Here is a 13182-nt window from a genome sequence, read left to right on the forward strand (position 1 = left end):
ACGGAGGCCGTCGTCGTCCCGTCGCCGCTATTTCAAGCCGCGGTCGCTCGCCTCGGCCTCGGCCCCAGGATCTCGTGGCGGCGTGGCCGGTCGCCTCCCACGCCTCGGTCTCAGCCTCGCCTGCTGTGACTCCGCCGCAGCCCGTCTCCCGGGCACTCTGAGCTCCCGGAGTCTCGCCTCCATACGCGCACGGCACAGCCCTACACCGGTGGCCACGGCGTCGTGGTCTTATGTTCTTCGGTTGGGTGTGCGAGCCGTGCCCGTGGCCGTACACGTGCGCACAGCGGATCGGCAGCGGGAGCAGCGCCCGGGTGTGCGTGCCGGCCCAGCGAGCGGCGCGGCCCGCAGTCTTATACGCGCGCACGACGGATAGGCTCTAGTGCGCGTATACGCCGCCGACGCTGTAGACTACGCCATGACGTGACCTGGGCTCATCCGCCATGGTGAAACTGGAGGCGGGTACAGTGGTGAGTGTTTTTTCTCTCTCCTCTCTTGTGGTTGTTTGCTTTTGCTCATAGCTGAAGGCATGTACATGTACTACTGGGATTATGATTCTGGAACACTGATTTGATAATTGATCACAATTTGTACAAGTCAGCATTTGATACAAGGAAGTGAGCATTTTGATTTATGGTTGGCATGATTTACATAACAATTACAGCAATTTCTTCTGGTTTTTAGTTTTTTTAGTTTCGTTACAATCATATATGCTTTACTATGCTGAATTGATCTATTATGAAATTCCCGCTCCTCTTTTTCCAATGCGTTTCAATTCTGCTTTAGTAGCAATTGTTTAAACTAGATTCAAAGCTGCAAAACATTTTTGTTGCCATGGTGTATAGGAAGTAAATAGAATATGACACTTTTATCTAATGCATACTTCAGTTTTGCTTGTTATGGATTTAATCTTAAATGAGCAGTAAAGGTTTGCAGTGTGAACATCATATCTGAATTTCTCATGCTGTTAGTTACGGCTTCACAATTTTCTCTATCTATTACATATGCACAGACCTTTCATGCTCATTGGTTCCTTTCAGGGCCATGCTATAAATTTTTCTACATTTTATTTGTATTTAATGCAAGGCATGATGTTTTCTTTTGTGATCTTTAGTATTGAAAACCATTAAATCTAGCTTGATTATAAGCTTTCTCAATGTGATGAGTCATGACTGATATAAAGTGTCATATATTATGCATGTGTTGGTCACCAGGTTTGCCATATGCTATGCTGAACCTATATTTTCTTGGCCATTCATAATGATCAGCAACAGCTAGCAATGGCCTGCACCGTACCTGACATTTGCATAAATTATTTTATATGATTTGTTATGTCAAACCTAAAAAAATGTGTTTCTTTCTTTAACTGAGATAGTTTGTTTCTTATGCCAAGATCCTATCACAACTGCCACAGCCGCAGACCAGCCAATGCTCCCGCAGCTCGCTTCACTACATCACCTGTAACCGGGACTCCCAGATCTGGTCAGTACACCAATTGCATCTCTTTCTTTGAGCGACCAATCAATATGCTTCTTAGACCTTTTAAATGCTGGGATTGGGACAACCTAATGTAGTTAGGTGAGCAGATTGCAGGTTATTTCATATAATTCTTCCGTTCATCGCCTTGAATCATGCCTGATCTAGCCATTTGCCTGATTTGGCCAATACAGATAGATTTGACACCGCTCACGCTGCTTCATGGTATGCACGGAACTGAACCATGTACAAAATTCATCATATCCTTTTTTTTCACCGGTCTTCGGACTTGCAGGGGGTGCAATCGAGCGGGGATTAGGTCCAATAAAATTGATGCCTTCTGTTTCACGTCACTCCTGCCTTGGCCTGCTTTGTGCTTCAGTCCATATATCATTGTTTCCAGTGTACCTGTCCTAAAATGATCTGGCAAATCCCTGTCTACATAAGAATGCAGTTCGCAGATTGAAGGTACGCCAATAGAGACCGGCTGTTTTGCTTGGGGTATATGTTTGTGGTGCTAATTCTTCTCTAACATTTTTTTTGGAAGCGTACAAGTTAAGGAACGATCTTACAGCTGGGAGGTACACATTTTGCAAACCGATCAAACCGCAGTATATATATATATTTTTTTAAAACTCACAAGATCTTAAGTGAGTTAGATGAGTAGAAAGTGGGACAGAAACTGAAAGTGAATTTAACTGGGATATAATTTTCCTTCTGTAATTTCTGTTATATGTTTTTTTTTACCTACAATATGAACCCCCATATGAAATGCATACAGTATGTGAAAATATGAACAGATACATTGATTTATTCATCTTTGCTGAAAAGTGTCATGTGAGGTTCTAACATGAATCCATTGTCCTGCACTCCTGCTACTCATCATAAGCTGAAATAACTAACTACTGACAAAGTTCTCTTAAGATATTTTTTTTGTTTAGGCAATAAATATACTCGGTACAGAATAAGCAGATAGTTAATCTCCTCCAATAGGTGATACATTCATTTATTCTTATTTGCTAAAATGTTTCATGTAACAGTTTTTAGCCCTATTGATATTGATAGTTGCTCTGCTCTTATCATGAACCCTACAGGTACCGAAATTATTGTCAAAGATCTTGAGCTGCTCATCTGAACTCTGTATGACCATGAATGTTTGGTTGTTTAAAAAATCTGCATGTTCTCAGGTGTACCTGAATTTGCCGATGGAAAAAAGAATGTTGCAGAGAGAACATTGGGACAACAACAAAGAAATGCAATAGTTTCTGCACTAGCTAACTAATTAATTCTAACATGAGGTTCCAATAAGCAGCATGAGCAGTTGTACTTTTGTATACGTGTTTGGATTGTTTGTGTGACAATAATATGATGCTACCTCATTTACAACTATTTTCCCTTCCTCTAAGAGCCTGTACATTTGTGTGGCAATATCTGACTTATAACTAATGCAATTTTTTTTGTATCAATAACTAATGTAATTTTAAGTTAATATAAAACAGCACTTCACTCTGTTGTTCATATGTAAGTTAATAAAATACTGTAGCCAACATTTTACTATATCTAAACCGCATAGGCCACCAGCTCACCCTATACAGGCACGGCGAAGCGCGCCTACCTGCCTAGTTGTTGAGATGAGCTCCAATGAAGTTTACCTTTAGAAGACAGGCAAAACCGTCAACAGCCCAAGCTTCCAGCTGCAGCTAGTGCAAGTGAAGTGAACAGTATCAGACAATTAGTAGCCCACAAAGTGCTACGTTTTCTTCTTTTCCTTTCGGTCACGGTGTATGACAAACAGTTTTTAGTGTCCAAATGTTCTTTATGTTTGATTTGTTGTTCTGTTTTCCAAGTCAGTTTCAATTTATTTTTGTCTCAGTTTCTAGTCGATTCTTATTTTAGTTTTTTTAGTAAAAAAATGAAGTTGACTCAGCCTCACGTTGCACATTATGGTTCACTAGAAACAATGGATTGAAAATGAATAACAAAATCTGCTATATCGCCCTTTCGAAACTTGACATAAGGATAATCTTGTCTATCAGTTTTCAATCAAATTGACACCGATGGTACACTTATTATTAGTGGAATGTTATGAGATAAGTGCTGCATTACTATTTCACATACGGAGCAGTTGCAGAGAAACTGGTGCCGATCAAGAGAGGCCACAAGTGCGATTAGGAGGAATGGGTTGGAGGTGGGAGAAGTGAATTTATGTGACCAAGTGAACATCATTCAATATTTATCCAAGTCAGATTGGCGACGTGCAGTTTTGTGCTGTTCGTTTGTATCTTTCTTGTTCATTGCATGGTAATCTGGTTATGGCCATGCATGGCCTAAGTCACAGAGCATTTGGACTCTTTGGCACACAATTTTCATGAGATGCATGCCTAGCTTGTAACTTCAATAATTGCAATAGGAACGGGGATGCCTTTAATTACCTTTGTTAAATTCATAGGAGATTTGCACATGCACCATGTTGCTAGGCAATAATTAAGTATATATTCACAACACTTTGGTTCTCACTTTGGTGTAAAAGGCTAGGTGAGCTCCTTTCTCGGCGATGCTTGACCGTGGTTCGATGTTGTGGGGAGAAAGAGAGGGGAAGATGATAGGGATGGCGCTAGCATAAGAGGAAGGCTGGGATGGGTCCTGGTTTCTGGGCCTAATACCCGAGTGCGGCGTGGCTGTCATGTTATGAGGTCCCTGAGCGGGCGCTTTGTTGGATAGCGAGCGGGCGTGGCCGTCGTGGCCACTTTTATTATTGCTCAAAAGATTATGCTTGAACATGCAAGGCATTTGTAGGTAGTATGTGCTGCTGTTGACCATTTTAGCTACTTTACGTGCTAGCTCATGGTTGAAGCACATGTTAAACAACCATCCCCAAAGGTTGCTGAAGCAAATCCACTGCTACCTCAGGCTGACAGATAATCCAAGGTTTATGCTGTGTGTTATACGACAATGTGCAAAGTTAGATCACAAGGCACATGCCTGAGGAGAAGCCGTTGGCTTCTTAAGGCAGCCGTGTATGCGTTTTGAGAGAGAGAGAGGTCCTGATATTTCTAGTAGTATATATTTCCTTTTTCATTTCTGGTGGATGATCCATTATTAAAGAGTCGAATTGCACTGACACAACTCAAGAATGATGCTAACGGAGGAAGGAGCACGACAAGGTTGCTGCATATCCAAGATTGCGCCTTTTTGGCGTCCTTTTGAGGCTCCACATCGACAGCACCAACCGTGTGCGCAGCACTTGACTAGCACACAGCGTTTGGGTCGCGCGAATGAAAAGGTTGCGAGGCGAACCGGGGTGATCGGTTGCTTCGGTGATGGGGAGCCGGGATGGAAAGTCAGTCTAGGATGGTGAGATGCATGCTCAAATCGTGCACCAAGTCATGTTTGATTGTCTTTGTTGTTGGTCCAGTACGAGATGAGATCTTGTTTGGTTGCATGCATGGATGAGAGTTTTGAGTGTATGACACATGGACCTCTGTATCATGGGTGCATCGCGTCGTCCTGCATCGTGAGGGAAGTGGGAATTGAGAAGACGGATCCATGCGGGATGAAGGGGTGAAGATGAATGAGACAGAACAGGGAAAGAATGCGAGACAGGCATCCAAACACGGCCAAATGCACCGAGCGATACTGGTATGGTGCTCAGGATGGCCTCCTGCGTACGACCAATCACCCCGTAGTGGTTTGCGTGACAGATCAGAGAGCGCCGTCGCTGCTGCCGCACGTAAGGCCCTCCGCAATGTGCGGCCAAAGTAGTGCTTGGAGAGGAAAGAGAAGATATAGGAGTCACTCTTCACACTACAGCTGACGACGCTTATTCCAAGTGATGCTAAGAAAAGGGAGAGCAGAGCAAGAAGAGGCAGCGCTGCCTATTCAATAAAAAAACATTTTGTGCTTTTTGTCCGGGCAAACGGGAAAGGAAGCATGTGATCCTGCCCCCTGGGAAGGTGTATTTTATTTTAAGTGGGTCCGGCCTGTACGAATAGCAGCGGTGCCAATTCGTTTGCATACTGCAGCTTAGGAAGTCGATGCTTATTTTCTGATGATGGGTCCCATTTTTTCCTGGCATGGCCTTCCGCAGTGGTGCAAGCGATGCCAGGAAAAAATGGGACCTATCATCAGAAAATAAACATCGACTTCCTAAGCTGCAGTGTGCAAACGAATTGACACCGCTGCTATTCGTACAGGCTGGACCCACTTAAAATAAAATACACCTTCCCAGGAGGCTAGGATCACCTGCTTCCTTTCCTGTTTGCCCAGACAAAGAGCACAAAATGTTTTTTATTGAATAGGCAGCGCTGCCTCTTCTTGCTCTGCCCTTCCTTTTCTTAGCATCACTTGGAATAAGCGTCGTCAGCTGTAGTGTGAAGAGTGACTCCTATATCTTCTCTTTCCTCTCCCAGCACTACTTTGGCCGCACAGAGGGAAGGAAGCCGGAGGGTGGATTGATCCACTCGACCCTACATGGCGTCACGAAGTCGTGGAATAGGGGCATCTAACGGTGCTGCCTGGACGAAGAGCTAGTGGTGGAGACCGACCGGGGGTAGGAAAGACGAGGTGGTGACCTGCACTCCTACGGTTAAGTTGTTGCTGTGTGAGTAGTAGTACTTTAAAAAATATGCTAGGCAGGACCCACTACTTATCAGGTGCAGTTACCAAACTATCCTTTATTTTAGGAAAAAGTTCTAAAAAATTTTGGTACCGGCCCCACGTATTTTTGTACCGCCTCAAAAGTGTAGTTTTTGGGCTTTTGACTCAAAATGTGGCTTTGTCTTTTGGCTTCTAGTTGTTGGTTGTTGCTATTGGCTTCTTAGCACACCAAAGGCCAGAAAATAGCTCCTCTCAGTGTGCTATTTCCTCCTAAGCGAGCTTTCTAACTTTTTCTCACAAGCCAGCTCAACAGTTGTGTTGTTTGTTTCAGCTTCTGGCTAGCAGACGCCAATAAAAAGCTGAAACAAGCAGACCCTTAGAGCAAGAACAGCTGCTTGTTGGTGGAGAACAGGAGCAGCAGCCTTCTTTCTCGTGCGACAACCTCCGATCCTTTCAGATAATGGAAGTCCATTCCTCCCCAGAATGCTGCAAGGCTCAATGTTCAACCTGTGGACCTAGGTGGGGCTCCGTCATCCCGCACCTTTGCATGTCCCAATGTCTTCCATGCCGAACTGTGTAGACGAAGGCAGGTACCGTATCTTAATTTCGTGATTTTGATGTAATGGATCAACGCTGTCTGAAACTGCATCTTCATCAAGTAGTAGTTTTGCTGGGATTCATGGGTTACAAGATCAGAGGTGATGTCGGTTCCATTGAGAGACATCCTCCAATCCAAATATGTACTCTTATAATGGGGTTCGGGGAGGAGAAATATATGATGAGTGCATTGCCCCTGGAGAGATGCATGAGTGCTGCACGCACCAACTCTACATGTGGTACCTACTGGTGCAGATAATGCAGAATAAATGAAGATAATGCAGAGTCGGTTCTTAATACATAAATCGTAATAGAGTACTGGAGAGCAAATTTGAAGTATGTGTCTCTGTTTTGAGAAGTACGTACTCCAGCAGGTAGTGCCATTGATTCCAATAACAGATAGATCCACTACTAGTGCTTCGTTTTGATTCACATAGCCAATGTGCAGGTCCATCATATCATCCATGTTATCGTCAATCCGCTTCCTCGTCGTCATGCAAGGGCAAGCACACATCACCAAACTGTTCTTTTATGAAGGACAAAGGAGACATCATGATCAGTGACACGGAATTGAGGTACCTCTCTAATGTGAAATTAGAGATGTGCGTACACAGGATGCATCTTTGTTGAACTATCACCTATAGCCAATGGACAAAAAACATATGTGATGACACGTTATCTAATTAATATACATTGCAATAAGATGCGTCTCTGATAACAAGGGAAGTTTTCATATTAAAACCTATACCCCAAAAATTTATTAGGGCCGGTCAATTGAGAGTCAAGAGTCTAATCAAGACCCAGTTGCCCCCTCCCCCTAGCCCCATCCCCTCTCATCAATCCCCTCTCCCTCTCTTGTCCTCATTTAGTCCTCCACAGTGCCATTGCGCATTGCCTATTCTTTGGCAGAGAGCTATTGGGGAACACCTATATTAATCAAAAGAGAAAAAATTATGAAAATGCACAAAAGCTTTAAAAGAGAGAAACTGTCTTCCTTCCAAATGAATAATTAAACAAATGACCAAAGCAGTCTGGGAGACAGAATCGCGGGACATGGAATCACATCCAAACAGGATCGCAAAAAAAAAAAGAAGAAATAACATCCGAACGAAGACACTGTATAACATCATATTGCCAAGACTAATCCAGCCAAGGCAGCCAGGCAGGTATATCCGTATATACTCACGCCAATTCAAATAGATATATGGCATAGAGAAGACACGTCTCAAGTCTCCTTGTCTGACTAGCTAGCTGGTGACAGTTCTGAGTGAAGCTGCTCAACGAAGATGTGCTGGAACCCAGCATCCTTGATGTAGGTCTCGGGTGGGTGTGGTTAATTGCGCAGTCACATGTCCCTGTGCCTCCCATACCGAGCCAATCACTACACCTGCGAAATAACAACCGTGCATGATCCATATATATATTATTGTCCTGATCAGGAATCACATTTACATAGGTCGACAGGCCTAGCTTTTGCTGGGTTTAATTGGATTTGTCCAATTTATTCAGCAATTAAATCAAAAGAAATTTCAAGATTAAAGTTAATGCCATGTGTAATTTGTTGGGTGCTTTATACAGTGTAACTACAGTTTGATGAGTTTTAGGTGTATAATGACCATTATGTGATAGTGGTTCATGATATATGTCTTAGTGGTTTCCGTTACTAATAACTGACAATTGATTTGTCAGTTTCATGAGCTACTAGTAACGGATTCTGCCATGATAGACATTACCTTTTCATGCGCTTCACTTTCGTCTTCCTTTGTTGTTGTATAAAAGGGGCACTCCTTCTCTTGTTCGCGAGAGTTGATAACACATAGCCAGAACACCGTCACGCTGCTGTTGTGCTATTATCTGCCATCCCTGTCCCGGTTCCTGCGCGCACGGGAATAGGGAGAGCAGGCCTCCGAAACCCGCGCCGTTCGTGAGTTCATCTGCTCAGGTGAATATCGGCAATGAGGTTTTTGGGGAGCGACTACCTAACTGCTCGATCGTACGACAACCTCATCTTCTTCTCGACGTTCGTGGCGACGACGGGAGATTGACACTGCAACCTCTCTGCACTACATCGAGCGGGACAACTACTCCAACAAACGCTATGTCGACTAGCACAACCGGCTCTGGTACCATGGGAGATGTTGTAGTTCATCCCCTATTTTCAGTGATTAAAATCATAATGATTAGTATCGTCTATATGTTCTTAGATCACACGTGCATATGTCTGATGTCCCAAACTTGGCATTATTATTTTTCTGGATTAAATTGCTACTGAAGTTGACTAAATATCTAACAATCCAAAAACCTGATAGGCATTTTTCGGTAGTCGGCTTTGCGGGTATGTTGAAACCAAATGTTTTTGAGGGCACACATTACAAGAAGTGGCGTCAGAATGCATATTGTGGTTGACTGCTATGCATTGCTATTTTATTGTCGAACCTAGATCAGCTGGACCATATACTCCCGAGGAGGAGCGTGCGATTCAAGATGCTGATACTACGTTAAAGGGGGCAATAATCAGCGTGCTAGCGGACTCCATAGTAGATGCATATATGACTCTGCAAACTGGTAAAGAGACGTGGGATGCATTTGAGACCAAATATGGAGTGTCTGATGCTGGTAGTGAGTTGTATGTCATGGAGCAATTTCATGACTATAGGATGGTTGATGATCGTTCTGTGGTTGAACAAGCTCATAAGCTACAAACACTGACAAAAGAACTCAAGAATTTTTGTACTATGCTGTCGGACAAGTTTGTGGCGGGCTGCATTATTGCTAAGCTGCCACAGGTTTGGACAGACTTTGCTACTTCTCTGAAACATAAAAGACAGGAGTTTGGCATTGTCGACCTCATTGGCTTTTTAGATGTTGAAGAGAAGGCGAGAGCTAAGGATGTCCGCGGCAAGAAAATTGTTGAGGGAAGTTCTAGTGCCTATGTGGTGTAGAAAAATCCTCAAAATTCCCACAAGAAGAAATCCAACCAAGAACTCAAACAAAAGATCACTACTCCTTTTAAGAAGAAAAAGAACACGGAGAAAGGCAATTGCTACACCTGCGGCAAACCTTTGCATTATGCTAAGGATTGCGAGGAGAGCAAATGGAGGCCTAAGAAAAAATCTGCAACCATGATTGAGGCTGGTGAAGGAACATTGAGGTACGGTAATTTATTACCTATAATTCTTTCAGTATGTGGTTCACTTGATTAGTGGGTTGACATAGGCGTCAATATTCATGTGTGTGCTGACATTTCCTTGTTTTCTTCTTATCAGGTCGAGTGGACTTCCTCCTTGTTGATGGGGAATGGAGCGTGCGCTGCTGTTCATAGTGTTGGTACGGTTGATCTAAAGTTTACTTCAGGAAAGACCGTGCAGCTAAAGAACATGCAATATGTTTCATCAATAAGAAAGAATTTAATTAGTGGTTCATTGCTATGTCAAGATGGCTATAAACTTGTGTTCGAGTCTAATAAGTTCATACTTTCAAAGTATGGAACCTTTGTGGGTAAAGGCTATGAGAGCGGATGCTTGTTTTGCTTGTCTTTAACTGATGCATGTTTTAATTCTGTGAACCATGTGAGCCATGATAATGAGACAAATGTTTGGCATTCACGTCTCTGTCATATAAATTTTGGTTATATGACTCGCTTAGCTGGTATGAATTTAATTCCGAAATTTGATATGGTCAAAGGTTCTAAATACCATGTATGTGTGCAATTGAAACAACCTTGCAAGCCTCATAAGGCTAGTGTGGCAAGAGACTTGGCACAATTAGAACTATTTCATTCCGATTTGTGCGAAATGAATGGTGAGTTGACCAAATGTGGCAAAAGATATTTCATGATATTTATAGATGATTGCACTAGATTTTCCTATGTGTATATGTTAAAATCAAAAGATGAAGCATTGAATTATTTTAAGATCTATAAAGCTGAGTTAAAAAACTAACTTGAGAAGAAAATTAAACAATTACGGTCTAATTACGGGGGAGAATATTTTTAAATGAATTTTCTAAGTTTTGCACCGAGCGTGGTATTATTCATGAGAGGACACCGCCATACTCATCATAATCCAATGGGATTGTCGAGAGAAAGAACTGCACTCTAATTGAGTTGGTTAACGCCATATTAGAGACAGCGAGACTATCTAAGGAATGGTGGGGTGAGGCGGTTTTGACCGCATGTCATGTCCTGAATAGGGTGCCCACAAAAAACAAAAAAATTACACCATTCAAGGAATGGGAGAAGAAGAGATTAATCTCCATTACCTACGAACATGGGGTTATTTGGCAAAGGTGAATGTGCCAATTAATAAGAAGCGAAAGCTTGGACCAAAACCGTTGATTGTGTCTTTCTCGGTTATGCTATTCATAGCGTGGGTTATAGATTTTTAATAATAAATTCTGGAGTGCCTGATGTGAATGTTGGTACTATTATGGAATATAGAGATGCTATATTTTTTTGAGAATGAATTTCCTATGAAAAATACACCTAACACTTCTAGTCATGAATCTATTTTATTAACTAAGTTGCATGAACCGGTAGAACATGCTGATTTTGATACCCATGTGAAAAATCATGAGGAGGATAATAATATAGTCACTCAAAAGAGTAAGAGATGGAGGACTGCAAAGTCCTTTGGTGAAGACTATATTATATACCTCATGGATGACACTCCTAAAACCATAGAAGAGGCATATTCATCTCTTGACACTGACTTATGGAAGGAAGTTATTCAGAGTGAGATGGACTCTATTATGTCTAATGGAACTTTAGGAGGTTGTTGATCGTCCTTACAGGTGCAAACCTATGGGATGTAAATGGGTGTTCAAGAAAAAGTTTATGCCTAATAGTACTATTGAGAAGTACAAGGCGAGGCTTGTGGCTAAGGGTTATACCCAAAAAGAAGGCGAATATTATTTTGATACTTATTCACCAGTTACCCATCTAACGACTATACGAGTGTTACTTTCCTTGGCTGCCTCACATGGTCTTCTCGTTCATCAGATGGACATTAAGACAGCTTTCTTGAATGGAGAGCTTGAGGAAGAGATTTATATGGATTAGCTAGATGGATTTGTAGCAAATGGTCAAGAGGAAAAAGTGTGTAAATTATTAAAATCTTTATATGGCTTAAAGCAAGCACCTAAGCAGTGGCACAAGAAGTTCGATGGAACTTTGACATTAGTCGGCTTTGTTGTGAATGAAGCTGATAAATGTGTTTATTATCAGTATGGTGGGGGAGAAGGTGTGATCTTGTGCTTATATATGGATGATATACTAATCTTTAGAAATAATATCAATGTGATTAAGGAAGCAAAAGATTTTTTGTCTAGTAACTTTGAAATGAAAGACATGAGAGAGGCTGATATTATTCTTAACATAAAGCTACTAAGAGAAGGAAATGGTGGGGTAACGCTTTTACAATCCCATTATGTGGAAAATGTGCTGAGTCACTTTGGGTACAATGACTTCACACTTGTTTCAACTTCTTATGATCCAAGTGTGCTATTAAGGAAAAATCACATAATAGCACGGGATCAATTGAGATATTCTCAAATTATTGGCTTGCTTATGTATTTAGCTAGCGCAACGAGGCCTGACATCTCATTTGCTGTGAGCAAACTCAGCCAGTTTGTTTCAAATCCGGAAGATGATCATTGGCATGCTCTCGAGAGGGTATTGCGCTATCTAAAGGGGACTATGAACTATGGCATTCACTGTATCGGGTACCCAAGGGTGCTAGAGGGGTATTGTGATGCAAACTGGACATCTGATGCTAATGAGATTTACGCCACATGTCCATGTGCTTTCACTTGGAGGTGGCGCTGTTTCATGGAAGTCTTGCAAGCAGACCGTCTTAATGAGGTCAACAATGGAAGCAAAACTCACATCATTAAATACTGCCACTGTTGAGGCCGAGTGGCTTCGTGAACTCCTTATGGATTAACCGGTGGTATAAAAACAAATATCGATTATTTCCATAAACTGTGATAATTAGACTGTGATAATCAAAGTGAACAGTTCTAGAGATAACATGAAGTCTACAAGGCATGTGAAGAAGCAGTTAAAATCTGTTAGAAAACTAAGAAACTCCATAGTAATAGCATTGTACTATGCCCGTACATCTAAGAATCTGTCAGATCAGTTCACAAAGGGTCTATCACGTAATGTGATAGATGGTGCATCGAGGGAGATGGGCTTGAGACCCACGCGAAGTCATTCCACAGTGGTAACCTATCCTATGTGATTGGAGATCCCGTGAAGTAGGATGGTGAAACAAGCTAGTGTTTGATTGATGGAGAGAACCTTTGAAATAAGGTCCATATAGTTTGAGATGCACATTTTACCTATGCTGGATGGTAGGATGGTATAAACCTTAATGTGATCTGATTGGTTTATTCAAGCAGAGATGTCGGCCTATAGGACATCTTAGAAGGAACACACCTATATGAGTTCAACTGCTAGTCATAGTCTATGAGATGTGGGTAATCTCTAGATACTTATGAAAGGCCCGGAAGTTT

The 13182-nt window shown here is 42.1% G+C and overlaps 1 long non-coding RNA gene across 3 annotated transcripts; it reads left to right on the forward strand.

Annotated features, from left to right (window-relative positions):
- Nucleotides 1-444: 444 nt before the first annotated feature.
- LOC136529838 (uncharacterized) lies at nucleotides 445-2852 on the forward strand. 3 transcript variants are annotated; one of them, XR_010777431.1, is made up of 4 exons: nucleotides 445-467; nucleotides 1391-1479; nucleotides 1769-1941; nucleotides 2021-2852. It is a non-coding gene; the product is annotated as an uncharacterized lncRNA (long non-coding RNA). The 3 variants fall into 3 exon arrangements; XR_010777432.1 differs by lacking the exon at nucleotides 445-467 and having other exon boundaries at nucleotides 1140-1479; nucleotides 2021-2466; nucleotides 2568-2852; XR_010777430.1 differs by lacking the exon at nucleotides 445-467 and having other exon boundaries at nucleotides 1140-1479.
- Nucleotides 2853-13182: the final 10330 nt, after the last annotated feature.

The sequence above is a fragment of the Miscanthus floridulus genome, chromosome 19, assembly GCF_019320115.1.
Source record: "Miscanthus floridulus cultivar M001 chromosome 19, ASM1932011v1, whole genome shotgun sequence".
In the NCBI taxonomy this organism is placed as follows: Eukaryota; Viridiplantae; Streptophyta; class Magnoliopsida; order Poales; family Poaceae; genus Miscanthus; species Miscanthus floridulus.